Raw genomic sequence first — 12,800 nt, 5'->3', positions numbered from 1 at the left:
ACATTTACAAATACAAGGCACTCGCCTAGCACCTCTGAAGCCTGCTTCTGCAGTCTTCCACTCCCACAGTGCCTGTCAAGCCCCCTTAAACCCTCCCTGACCCGTGGTGGCACAAAGCACTGGGCCGAACAGGCTGGGCCCCTGACTGCAGCCTACCTAGCAAGGTAGGGGCTCAGGGGCGCTGGTGGGGGGCAGGTCAGCAGGAGATGTGACTCAAATGCCACAAAGACAACCCAATGAGGCACTCTGGTTCCTGAGCTACCTTCCAGATCTTAAGCTTGTTCATATGTTTCTGGATTCCGTGAACCAAAATTCCCATATTCCCCATTTCCATATACTATTTACAATAAAGATATATCACTTAGGGTAACACGGCTGAATTTCTCAGACTCTGAGAATGAAAAAGTCCTAAACGTGAACCATCTAGCAGGAACTCCTTCCAGGGCAGCCCAGACAGGACCCGCAGAGAAGAGAACATTATTATTATACGAACGTAAACACCTGGGGCAGGGGAACCAACAGTATTTAAGAACACAAACTCTGAAGCCAGTCTGACGAGGTTGGAATCCTGGCTCTAGCTAGAAAACCTTGGACAAGTTTCTTAATCTCCTGCGCCTCACCTGGTTCAGAAGATATTCCATGCAAATGTTAACCAAAAGAGAGCAGGAGTGGCTACACAGTTGTCCCTCTTTTTTTTTTTTTTTTTTTTTTTTTTTTTTGCGGTATGCGGGCCTCTCACTGTTGTGGCCTCTCCCGTTGCGGAGCACAGGCTCCGGACGCGCAGGCTCAGCGGCCATGGCTCACGGGCCCAGCCGCTCCGCGGCATGTGGGATCTTCCCGGACTGGGGCACGAACCCGTGTCCCCTGCGTCGGCAGGCGGACTCTCAACCACTGCGCCACCAGGGAAGCCCCAGTTGTCCTAAGTTGTCTTAACAACACTGTGCCAGTGTTGAACTATGCTAGTCCACTTTTACGCAGATGTTTTTTGATAAATACGTACACAGTACTACACGATCCACAGTTGGTTGAATTTGTGAATGCAGAATCTTGAATGCACAGGGCTCACTGTAACGTTACATGCAGTTGGCACCCCTAACCCCCATTGTTCAAGGGTAAACCATTCTTATATTAGACAAAATTGACCTTAAGTCAAAACTGTCAAAAGAGACAAAGAAGGTCATTACATAATGATAAAAGGTCAATTCAACAGGAAACTGTAAGTTATAAATATATATTTACCCACCATCAAAGCATCTAAATATATAAAGCAAATACTGACAGATCTGAAGGGAGAAATAGACAGAAACACAATAATAACAGGAGAGTTCAGCATCCCACTCTCAAAATGGATAAGTCACCCAAAGAGAATACCAGTAAGGAAACAGCAGAGCTGAACAACACTATAGACCAAATAGACCTAACAGACATATACAGAACTTTCCATCAACAACAGAAGAATACACACACTTCTCAAGTGCGCACAGAACATTCTGCAAGACAGATCACATCACAGTTCACAAAACAGGTTGTAAAAATTTCAAACAGATCAAAGCATTACCAGTTCAAAGCCTTAAATGTAAGACCTGAAACTGCAAAACACCCAGAAGAAAACACAGGGAAAAAGCTCCTTGACATGGGTCTTGGCAGTATGTTTTTGAATATGACACCAAAAGCAGAGGCAACAAAAGTAAAAATAAACAAGTAACTAAATATCTAACTAGATAACTTCTGCACAGCAAAGGAAACAACAAAATGAAAAGGCAACCTGCAGAGGGGTATAAAATACTTGTAAACCAAACCTGATAAGGGGTTAATATCTAAAATATACAAGAAATTCATACAACTCAGTAACAAAAAAATAAAACAAACAAACAAACAAAACAATAAATAACCCAATAAAATTAGGCAACGTACCTGAAAATACATTTTCCCGGAGAAGACATACAGATGGCCAACGGGTACCTGAAAAGCAGCTCAACATCACTAATTATCAGGGAAATGTAAATCAAAACCACAATGAGATATCACCTAACACCTGTTATAATGGCTATTATCAAAACCACAAGAGAACAAGTGTTGGCAAGGATGTGGAGCAAAGGGAACACTTGCACACTATTAATGGGAATGTAAACTGGTGCAGCCATTATGGAAAACAGCATGGAGACTCCTCAACAAATTAAGAATAGAGCTACCGTATGATTCAACAATCCCATTGCTGGGTACGACTCCAAAAGAAATAACATCACTATCTTGAAGAGATATCTGAACCCTCATGCTCACTGCAGCATTATTTGCAGTAGCTAAGATGAGGAAACAACCCTGGTGTTCAACAATGGATGAATAGATAAAGAAAACATTTATTTATATATATATATATATAAACATATTAAACATATTTATATATAATACATATTTACGTAAAATAAAATTTAATTTATTTATATATTCATTTAAATTTTACATATTTATATATATGTATTTATTTAAATAAAATAAAGTAAATAAATATACATGTATTTAAATAAAAGTAACTTATTTAAATAAATTTATTTATTTAGAAAATATAATGTTATATGTATAATGGAATACGATTCAGTCTTAAAAAAGAAGAAGATACTGGGACTTCCCTGGCGGTCCAGTGGTTAAGACTTTGCCTTCCAATTCCAGGGGTACAGTTTGATCCCTGGTCAGAGAGCTAAGATCCCACACAATTTGCAGCCAAAAAACCAAAAAACATAAAACAGAAGCAATATTGTAACAAATTTAATAAAGACTTTAAAAATGATCCACATCCAAAAAAAAAAATCTTAAAAAAAAGAACATCCTGCCATTTAACAATATAGATGAACCTGGAGGACATTATGCTAAGTGAAATAAGACAACTCAAGACAAATACTACCTAATCTTACTTATATGTGGAATGTAAAAGAGTTAAACTCATAGAAGCAGAGAGTAGAATGGCAGTTGCCAAGAGCTGAGAGGATGGGGAAATGAAAAGGTGTTGGTCCAAGGGTACAGAGATGCAGTTATGCGGGATGCCTAAGTTCTGGAGATTTCAGGTACAGCACGGTGACTGTCATTAATAAAACTGTACTTGAACTTTTCTGACAGAATTGATCTTAAGTGTTCTCACCACACATACACAAGGTGACGTGAGGTGTGAAGTGTTAATGAGCTTGAATGGGGTGATCATTTCACAATGTATACACATATCAAACCAGCACATTATACTCCTTAAATAAATATAATTTTAATTTGTCAAGTATACCTCAGTAAAGCTGGAAAAAAGAGAAAAAGAAAATTGGAAAGTATCAAAAATTTTTTAAAAAGATAGTCTTTGGCACATAGTAAACACACAGTAAGTGCTAGTTATCACATCATCACCATCATCTCTTATAAATCAGAGAAAGTAAAGAATGTTGGAGAGTTTTAAAAATACTCTAAGATGTTTCAAAAAAGTAATTGGGCTTCCCTGGCGGCACAGTGGTTGAGAGTCCGCCTGCCGATGCAGGGGACGCGGGTTCGTGCCCCGGTCCGGGAAGATCCCACATGCCGCTGAGCGGCTGGGCCCGTGAGCCATGGCCGCTGAGCCTGCGCGTCCGGAGCCTGTGCTCCGCAACGGGAGAGGCCACAACAGTGAGAGGCCCGCGTACTGCAAAAAAAAAAAAAAAAAAAAAGTAATTAACGCCACATACTAGCAAGAAGGTCTCTATATGTGTTTATATCTGAATCACTGGATTGATTTTTTATTCGAAAATGCTGGTCCTTGAGGACCCATCTAACACCATCCTCCTCCAAAACGAGTTTCCCATTGGGAAATATTGAGTCGGAGCGAGGGGAACCAAGTCATACTGCTAGGCCAGGACAGAACAAACACATCTATGTCCTAACAGAGATGCTGTGGAAGTTGATTTATTTGCATATCATGAAGGATTGTCGCGACCCACAATGCAAGGACAGAATCCTGTTACTCAGGGCTGAAAGCCTTCTAGTGGATACACAGTCTAATGAGTACTCCATAATTAGAGGCACACAAGAAAATCCTGTTTTTTCACGTTTACTTTAAACTTCTCCCCAGAGAAATAAATGTAAGCCCATACAACAATGTGAATGTTTCACACCTGCTGACTTGTTTACATGTGCACAACTGCATGGAAGATACCGCTTTCATCAGTGGGGGGACTCTGCCACCCTATAAAAGCTCTGCTGATACCAATTCCAACCATCTCTGCTCAGGAGACAGCTCTCCCAGGAGCCGTGATCTCCCTGTACAGAGGTAGCGTGACTGTGCACTGCACTGTGCAACCTCTTCCCTCCCGTGTTCACTCACATATCCGCCCGCACTCTCACCCCGGCCTCCTTGTAGCCAGAGACCCCACAGAGTAAGGACTTCAGACCATGGCCTAAAACACAGCAGGCTAAAGGGACACCACCAGACCCTGGCATCACGGGTGAAGCTGACCATCAAAGAAAGAGCTATTTTAGCGTCCTCAGACCTTTTCAGCAATAATAATGCAGACTTGCTAAAAACCAGAGGAGAAAGCAAAGGGAAGGTCAGAGTTCAAGGTCAGAGAGGAGCTAGCTTCACTGAAAAGCTTTAAATCACTTTAAGTTTCCTTCTGAAGACTTACCTGTATTAATTATATCTGTGCTCAAGGTACATAGACAACTTAGGTCAGGTGGATGTCAGGTGTTAGGTGGACAGATGATGATTTCAATGAGATCCTGAATCAACTACCAAAAGAAGAACTAGACACACAACCAATTCTGATCACAAGGGAGGGATCCAGAAAAGGTCTCAATTCTAGTTGTGACAATCATCACTAAATAAACCTACCTCTACTCTCGGCAGCTGTACGAAATACGTCACCACCAGGTCATGCTGACACTTGGAAAGGGACCAGATGGTGGCCTAATGAAGAGGCTGACCCCTCTAGTCTTATGGGAGAAGTATGACTCCTGTCCAGGAGGAGGTCTCCAAGAACAGCCACTGCCCACAGAGCTGACCACATGGCAGCCGGACCAGCTGCCACAGTGATGGCCTCTCACACCCGGCTCAGCTGACCAAAGCCCAGGTGTCATGATTTTGAACACCAGCTCCTTTCCTGCAAGAAAGTGGTAAAAGCACGAAGTGCATCAAGGAACCTGTGGTCTCAATTCCACATACTGTTAAAAATGCAATTTCTAGACCTTAACCCCCAGAGGCCCTCTTTCCTAAAACTGACCTGCCTGGGAACACAGGCTCTGGTGAAGATGCTGGTCAAGTGGCCATGCTAGTTCCCCTTTCACAACCACCCTTCATCTCTCTACAAAACAAGGTACACCTCCCACCCATTCCTACTCTTACAGGATGTGCTGGTCTAGAACTGAAAACTGTTCAGGGTGTCTTTCTAAGGCCATTGCAAATACTGGTATCAGCTCTGTCGAAGAGACATTACTCTGCCGCTTGTTAAAATGGTAAGGAAGACTTTATTCAAGACTGTGGCACCAGGGCTTCCCTGGTGGCGCAGCGGTTGGGAGTCCGCCTGCCGATGCAGGGGACGCAGGTTCGTGCCCCGGTCCGGGAAGATCCCATGTGCCGCGGAGCGGCTGGGCCGCTGAGCCTGCGCGTCCGGAGCCTGTGCTCCGCAATGGGAGGGGCCCCGGCGGTGAGAGGCCCGCGTACCGCGAAAAAAAAGACTATGGCACCAGGGGAGAGTGTGACGAAGCTCAATCCCAAACTCAAAAAGGACAAGGGGGGATTTACAGCCAAGGAACAGAGTGAAGGAATCAAGGGACGGAAAATCACTAAGAGGACAGATCAAGGGGAGGGGCATTCCTGCTAAGTTGATTTAACAGAATTCTTGCTGAAGGCAGGTCAAAGTAATCGCATATCAAGGATAGGGGGCAATGTAGCAAGATCCTTGCTAAACGTGGGTCAGCGCACACAGACGAAGAAGGCCAGGGAGAGGCCCAGTCAAGACAGCACAGAGGAACCTCACTGAAGTTCCGTCAAGGAGACTACCTTTGTCAACACACACTTTGCACCTCAGGCGCTCTCAAACTCTTTGCTTTAAATTAAATTGAAAAATGACCTGATCACAGTTTACTGTGAGGTTTGGGCCCATGACTCAGAAGAAGTTCAATATGAAACTTCTTCCATTTCTACCCGTGATACATGATCCAACTGAAAAAATAAAATCCTCCCCCACCCCACTCAGAAAATTATTGCCAGTAAACTTTTCTGTTTACTAATATTCAGTTGGTAATATATTTACAGTGTTTCCATCGAATGTGTAATAACTGTAATGATAACTCTGTTAGTAAATTTTTAATCTTTTAATCGTTTATCTGAGGAAACGTTTTAAAAATTAACTCGATATATATTTTTGTGACCAAAAAGAGGATGGCAAAAACAGACTTTCAAGCATAGATTTCATTAAAGTTCTGTGTGGGAAGCAGAATGGAAGCAGATCAAAGAGAAAAGGAGGTGATGTAAAATTTCCAACTGTTAAAGATGAGCTTGTTTGCATATTTTTAAAGGAATGATAGTGCACAGCCTAAAAGTTGAGAATTATGTTTTATTCAGGAGATACACTGAGGACTTAAGCCCTGGAGACAGGCTCTCAGGTAGCTCTAAGGGACTATTCTGAAGAGGTCGGGGAGGAGCGAAGAGATAGATTTATAGAGAGAGATATCTGTATCTCTGTCTTTCTCTAAAAACAACAACAAAAACCTCCCAGGTAGTTGGAACATCAAAAGATTACTGTTAAAGAACACCAGGCATCTCAAGTTAATGAATTTAGCACTTTTCTATGTATGGGAAGATGCAAGAGTCTAGGCTCTTTGAAATCGTTCCTTTGAGCTGCATCTTAACTACTTAGGGCCGGTAACCTGTTTTTTTCTATCCTGAACCCCTCAGGGTGCACAGTCTGGGGAGGCTGCAGTGGCTGAGGGCTTGATGGCCGCAACAACCTTTGTTAACTGATGTGGCCGGTGACATCCTTCCTCTACAATAATCAGTATCAAATTGCTCCTGGTATTTAAATTCCACTGTATACACTGAGTGCTCTTCTAGTTCAATTTTAAATAGTTAATTTTCACAATACACAAGAGATCAAATCCAATAATCTCACTGGATCCAATTCATTCGTCATTTAAAATCTGTGATAAAAATATTGCAAGTCAACTCAAAAAATATGTGCAGGGGTACACAGTTTTTGAAAATTCCTTAAGAGAGTATACAAACAAAAGGTTTGACACTCTCTGAGCTAGAGAAAAACGGTCAGGAGGAAAGTGACAAGAAATAAGTAAAAAAGAACAAAAGAAAGAAGCCAGGGTTCCGGAAAAAGAATCCTGAACTGCTTGGAATGTACCTTGAAGTCAGTAGAGAGCAGCTGAGGTTGCAGAGATTTTAACCAAGTGGGGAGACCCTGCAGCAGTGTGAGAACGATGCCCTGAGGCTGTGGGACTTGCCTCACACACCCCACCCCCTTCTCATCCGTTTGTTTTCTATACAACTAAGGAAACAAAGTACCACAACTAGGAACTTTCACAAACTCTCACAATCAAACTAACTCCCACACTCCCTGCCCCCCCCCCATAAGAGTTTAAGATCTGTCCCCACTCTCTCCAGGAAGCCATAGTTTGATTCTTTGGACAACACAGGCATAAATCACAAGATACCAAGAGACGGAGACCAGCCACAGAGCCAACTTTACTCCCAGTTAGTTAAAAGTCAAGGTGTTACCTTTGTGGATGCTGCCTTCTGCTCCGCCATCCAAAAAGCATCAAAGGGGAAGAGCATTCTAGTTTGAACCCTTTTATTGCTTTACCCAGAGCAAAAATTGAGAGCCAAAGATGGTAGTAATCACAATCTTCCTTTCCCTTGTTTTGGACACTAATGACCAAGTTTCTTTTCAATCTAGTCACAGATATACTAAAAAGGGAAGAAAGCACAATTTTTAAATAAAAAGGTATTTTTGGAGCCCTCTCTCCATTTTGGCAGGGAACCTGGGCAAGGCACCTTGCTTAGAAACAACTGACAATGTTCACAATCTGTTGGTCCAAACTGTGCAGAGCTAAATTCCAAGCGGTGGCTTTTCCCCCAAGCTTCCCTCTACCCTGGGGCACTTCTCTTCTTACAGGTGACTCAGTGGAGTCAATGAAAGCCTAAGTAATTTACCCAAAAGACTCCCAGCCAATACACAAAGGGCTGAGATTCCACAAAACATCCCTATGTTGCCATCTGCTATGGTCTGAATGTTCATGTCCCCTCAAAATTCACGCTGAAGTGCTAACGCCAATGCGGTGGGATTAAGAAGTAGGGGCACTTAGGGTGTGATTAGATCGCAAGGGTGGAGCCCTCGCGAGTGGGATAGATGCTTTTATGAAAGAGGCCCCACAGAGACTGCTTACCCTTCCACCATGGGAAGACACAGCCAGAGGCGCCAGCTTTGAACCAGGAAGAGGGCCCTCACCGAACTGGACCTTGCTGGTGCCTTGACTGACCTCCCAGCCTCCAGAAATTGTGCTGTTTATAAACTACCCGGTAGGTGGTATTTTGTATTTTGTTATAACAGCTCAAATGCACTAAGACACTATCTAAACAAGAAACTTAACTCCCATCACGGGTCTTCTGTGCCTCAAGTACACAATCGATCAATTTCAAACCTGATTTATAAGATACTACTTCTTTGTTCTGGTCGGAGGATGTTGTGCTCTAATCAAGAGCTTCGAAGTATGCAGCTACACTTCATGAAAATATATATATTCATACTCATTGCCTCCCTGTATCCGCTGACCACTTGACTCCTTACCCCAACCAGCAAAGGTCACCGTGTCCTACTCACCGAACACAACGGCCGTGCATAAGGCTCTCAACTGCTCTGCAGCATGAGCGCAGATAACTCCCAAATTTAGATATCTGGCTAGACTCTTGGATCTTTCCTCACAGAGGGCAGATGATCAAACACTTCAAAACACTGCACGTTTAAATCTAAATTCTGACTTTTTAAAATTAAGGACATCAGTATTCTCCAAGTCAAAATCTCAACCAGGGACTTCCCTGGTGGCACGGTGGTTAAGAATCCATCTGCCAATGCAGCGGACACGGGGTCGAGCCCTTGTCCGGGAAGATCCCACGCGCCACGGAGCAACTAAGCCCATGAGCCACAACTACTGAACCTGCGAGCCACAACTACTGAGCCCGCAAGCCACAACTACTGAGCCCGTGCACCTAGAGGCCATGCTCCACAACAAGGAGAAGCCACCGCAAGGAGAAGCCCGCGTACCACAATGAAGAGTAGCCCCCGCTCGCCGCAACTAGAGAAAGCCTGTGCACAGCAACAAAGACCGAACACAGCCAAAAATTAATTAATTAACTTTAAAAAAATCTCAGTCATCTACTTCAACCCAGATGTAAGTCTCCATCTTTGACTTGGCTCGATTTAACATTTTTTTTACTCCATTGGGCAAAGCCGACACGGTACGATAATCAAATCTGTATATGGCACAAAACCATAAAGGGTACTGGATTTTAAAATATAGCATTCAGACAGAGGTGGACAGGCTTAAGAAGATGAGATGAAGGAAGTAATGTAAAATAGAATTAATATATAGTCCTCAATTTAGGTTTTATATATTATACTCTACAACTGTTAGGATTTGTGGGTTACCACCAACAGATGTTAAAAACATCTGTGTCACCGCAAACTCAGTGTAAATCTCTTGGCTTCTCTGCATAATGCAAAGGTCCAAACAAGGGCTGTGACAGTGCCAGTGAGACCACATCTACGGAACAGAGTGTCCTTATTGTTCAAACAAGTCCCAATGGGGAAGAGATGGGAGGCAAGCCAAAGGCTGCATGACAAAATGCACCCAACACTGAACTCATTCCTTCTAAAACAGTGTACCAACACCGCAGCCCACTTAACACAGCAGCTCCATAATCAGCCTCCGGTGTCAGGATCACAGGCAAGTACGACACAAATACCACACAGATGGACGGCAAAGCGACCCTGCAGATCTTGCAAAGATACATGAAGTCTATGGAAGAGACAAAAGGCTCTGGCAGGTACCCGTTAATAATGACCCAACAGATGCCCCAAACAGAATGATATGAATAAAAAAGACCAAGAGAAGCTAGAGGTGGACGTACGGCGGGGTTTGATCACTCGAGCAAATAATTCTGGGAAAAAAAGAAAAGTCCCTTACTATGATCATGCCACTAACTTTCAAGGTCAAGTGAAGACTATGCTATTATGCATCACAGACTTTTATCAGAGAAATTAATCTCCCCCGCCCAAATTGATTCAATTCTAAAAATGGGTACTTGGGATGGAATTATCTTAGTTTTATTATCTGGGCTTTGTTTTTCCAAATTAAGCTGAAACTTTTCCCTCACTATTAACTATGAAATTTTGATCCCTGTTTTAAGTGGATTCACTTTGAGTGGCCTTTTTCTAGGACCATTTTTTTCAGACAGTGATGATTTCCTGACCACTGTTCATCCAGTTTGGCAGTTTTCAGAGGGCAGCTGTGAGGACGGTGAGATGATTCAAAACCACATCTTGTGAGAAATAACAGAAGGAAATGATGCCAGGAGAAGAACACGGGGCGGGGAACAGGGGGTGCGCGGAGACCAGCACAGCTGTGTTCAACTGAGGGACTGTCATTGTGATCATGTTTATTCTGAAAAGCCCAAGGGGTACAAAAGTAGAACCAGGTAGAAACAATGCAGACATTTCTACTCAGTATAACAGAAAACTTTAACAACTAAAATTGTCCAAAAAGTTGATGCCTTGCTTTGAGATAGTGAGTTTCCATCACTAGAGGTGTTCAAATAATGATTTAGCTCTAAGTCCTAACACACAAGGCCCCCTTCAGAGTCATAGCTGATCAGCTACCTTCCCCTCTCCTCCTGTAGACCTAGTCAGCTGCCTCCCGCAGGGTCATTACCACCGTTCTTTGTACTCATTCAAATATTTACTGAGTCCTTACTGTGTGCCAGGCACTGTTCCAGGAGCTGGGGATATTTCAGTTAACAAAATGGATCAAAACCTTTGCTCCTATAATGTGTAGATTGTGGAAGGGAAATTCCATCATGTTTTGAAGGTAAGAGATACAGAGAAAGGAGAGAATTGGTCAGAGCCAGAGTGCTGGGAGGAGAATTGGGTTGGAATTTTATATAGGGTGGTCAAGGTAGGCCTCATCAAGAGGGTGACATTTGAGGCCTCACTGAGCGGATAAATGTATGTTCTAAGAAAAGGACTTGCCATCCCATGGCTAGATAATCCAGTGGCCAATAGCCTAATCCACATGCTTCTAGAGTCACGGCCCCCTCGTTGGTCTTTATAGGTTTGCACAAGTGGGCTTCCCTGGTGGCGCAGTGGTTGAGAATCTGCCTGCTAATGCAGGGGACACGGGTTCGAGCCCTGGTCTGGGAGGATCCCACATGCCGCGGAGCAACTAGGCCCGTGAGCCACAACTACTGAGCCTGTGCGTCTGGAGCCTGTGCTCCGTAACAAGAGAGGCCACGATAGTGAGAGGCCCGCGCACCGCGATGAAGAGTGGCCCCCACTTGCCACAACTAGAGATAGCCCTTGCACAGAAACGAAGACCCAACACAGCAAAAATAAATTAATTAATTAATAGGTTTGCACAAGCCACAGGAAAGCAAGGGCCAGGGAGGGCCCCAAGTCAGGGCCCAGAGCCCCAGGCCCTCCTCACACACCCGGAGCCAGTTTCCCCCAGTTCAGAGTGGAGCCCTCGCCACCAGGCTCACGTATCACTGCCACCCCTCGTCCTCAGCACCCAGCCTCCGTGGAGCTTCCATAGATAACAAACTCCCCCACAGTCTTCTCTTGCACTCAAACTGCATGTTGCTCAGATTCTAAAAACTCTAAAGAGTGGGAAGGTGGCAGTAGTTTATTTCAGAAAATTGGCGTCCAAGGGCTGCCACGTTCATCGCAATTCCAGGGTACAAAAAACATTTGGCATGAGACAAAAAACACCCTTAAACATGACTTGGTTCTAATTTCAAGACTCCTGGGCATCAAAATACAAAGGACTTTAGAAAAATACTCAGTAATCCTGTGAACTTCCCTAGTGTCAAAAGACGATGTTCCCCTTCCAATCCTCTCTCTCGAAGAGAACACCACTCCTTTTTCTAGCCCCAGAAGGGATGTTCTTTGGCCGGAATAAGTTTGAACCACATGGCGGCCTCACTTCAAGGTTTCCAGCTTTGGGTTCCAGGGGAGGAACAGAAAGATACTGATGCCGGTCTCTTGAATAAAATAACCTAGTAGAGTTCTTTCCCCCACGGATGGATGCAGCAGAGCCCCCAACCCTGGCACAGGGGGATTTATACTAAATAGTGCATTACACATTTCTGGGATCATTTCAGGAAGGACAGAACGCGTAACAAATACTGCTCAGTATATTACAGAAGTGTCAACAACCTGACCTCTAGAAAGAGACTGCTGTGACAATATCCAGAAAGCCACGTATTCTGACAAAAGCCCACGGGGGGCGCATATGCTCAGCACCTAATGACTCCTCGGGTTCTGCTAAGCCATACTCAGGCTTGGAACCGCTTTTCTTCTTCAGTTTCTATGCTGCGGCTGCCACCCAGCGCACTAGCGGACTAGTTCACCAGGGGTACTGGGAGACGGCTCAGCACCGTCACCGTTCCTGCAGCCACTGTTCACAGGGCCTCACACAGACCAGTGGACAGGAGGACAACACACAACTTTAGAATTTCATGACCCAAGAAGAGCCGCGGGATTCCCCTATTCTGTGGCCGCCCCATGGCCCACGTG

At 44.1% G+C, this 12,800-nt stretch overlaps 1 protein-coding gene across 1 annotated transcript in view; it reads right to left on the bottom strand.

Moving 5' to 3' along the window:
- VOPP1 (VOPP1 WW domain binding protein) overlaps positions 1-12,800 on the bottom strand; it is a gene marked incomplete at both ends in the record, with an annotated part of 87,379 nt that overhangs the window by 70,833 nt on the left and 3,746 nt on the right. The window lies entirely within an intron of this gene.

Source organism: Grampus griseus (genome assembly GCF_964374135.1).
Source record: "Grampus griseus genome assembly, chromosome: 9".
In the NCBI taxonomy this organism is placed as follows: domain Eukaryota; kingdom Metazoa; phylum Chordata; class Mammalia; order Artiodactyla; family Delphinidae; genus Grampus; species Grampus griseus.
The sequence above is the reverse complement of the archived record's forward strand: the minus strand, read 5'-3'. Positions and strand labels throughout refer to the sequence as shown.